The 1,575-nt window shown below is 35.2% G+C and overlaps 1 pseudogene; it reads left to right on the top strand.

The window, feature by feature from the left end:
- On the top strand, positions 1–980 carry LOC129516791 (protein FAM217A-like; annotated as a pseudogene).
- The last annotated feature ends 595 nt before the right edge of the window (positions 981–1,575 follow it).

The following is a 1,575-nucleotide window of genomic DNA, read 5'->3' as shown; positions in this document are numbered from 1 at the left end:
ATGGGGAAAAAAACAAGGAGAAGAAATAGTGAGAAATATGGTACCAACCTTCCTGTGTCAAACATCTCTCATGAGAATTTATCTCACTAGAATTTGGATTCAGAAGTAGCTGTTCCTGAAAATAAAAACCTCCTACCAAGAAGAGATAGTGCAGAATCAGTTGAGAATTCATCTAGCAACTGATATTAGAACTTAATTTGTCAGAACATGCTTACAAAGGAACACAGAATGGTAAACAGTGGGCATTTCATTTATGGGGTTATCCTTCAATGAAGGAACTATCATGGAGAACAGAGACTTCAAAAAACCATCAATGGAAACTGGAAACCAATAATCCCATAAGTCCCTTCACTCTGAGCCACTCACTAACAAATCCTTAAGTTGATAAGCATACGGGTTCTTACTTTGGACGGCAGATGCATTAGGTCTCCACTGGCCCTATGCTGGTGGATACTTTTTAAAGAACAGAAGTGAGCCTCATATTAATTTGTGTTCAACTATAGAAAACGACTACAGTGCTGAAACTTTAAATGCTCCAAATTAGAATTTTACATATGGATACAACAGTGTGGAAGAAAATTTAAGAGATCAAAGTGATTCATCTGAAAATAAAAAAGCAAATGATACTTTATTCAGATAGTTTTAAGATACAGACCTGAACTTAAAGCCAAAAGCCATAGAAAATGTTGAGGAATCTTCCCATATTCTGATTTTCCTTCTTCCTCATTTTGATACTCTGGATTTGCACAAATTAGCCCTCTCAATGTCTGAAAATTGGAAAGTGAGAGTGGAACGTCCAGAAAGCTCTACTGAACATTCGATTATTCATTTATTGGAAATGGAAAGAATACAACATATAACTATACAAAAAGAGAGGCCAAGACTACAAACTACCTTTTGTAGTTACTCAACAACCTTCTCCCTTCAAAGCTATACCCAAAATGAGACAACCCAAACTTTCTGACTTTCTGAGTCTTTAGACAATGTGTGTAGGTAAAGGTCTAGAATAGAAAAAAAAAATATTGTTTCTTGCAAGCCTGAACAAAATGCTTCCAAATGGAACTGGAGCAAATTTGGCAAATAGAATTGAAATTCTAGATCATCATCTCTAAAAATTTCATCCACCACAAACCAATTGATTCTAACTTAAGATGACTATGAGAATACCAAAAGCTCCATTTGAAATTTATGATAAGAACTCTTAACCAAGCCTATTACTGTCCAACCAATTGGTTAAAGTGGTCTTAGCAAGATGTCTGCCACCAGGTCTCCAATATCAGTTTGTCCTTCATCTCTGTCTCTTCCTGATGGGCACAGGGAAGAAATTAAGTCACCAAGGACCAAAACAAAACAAAATAGAACAAAAACCTCAAAACCAAAAACCAAAACTAAAACCACACACAAAAACAAAACTTTACCAAAAGGGTATAGTGTGGAACAGATTATTCTAAATTTAGAAATTAAACTATCACCTAGCTAAAGAGCAGTGCACATCCACTGGCCAAAAATAACTATTTTATACAACTCAGTGTAAGCAAATCTATTCCAAGAATCCCAGCTAAAATAAAGTTAATT

Source organism: Nyctereutes procyonoides, unplaced genomic scaffold (genome assembly GCF_905146905.1).
Source record: "Nyctereutes procyonoides isolate TBG_1078 unplaced genomic scaffold, NYPRO_anot_genome, whole genome shotgun sequence".
In the NCBI taxonomy this organism is placed as follows: domain Eukaryota; kingdom Metazoa; phylum Chordata; class Mammalia; order Carnivora; family Canidae; genus Nyctereutes; species Nyctereutes procyonoides.
This window is presented reverse-complemented; position numbering and strand designations above follow the sequence as displayed.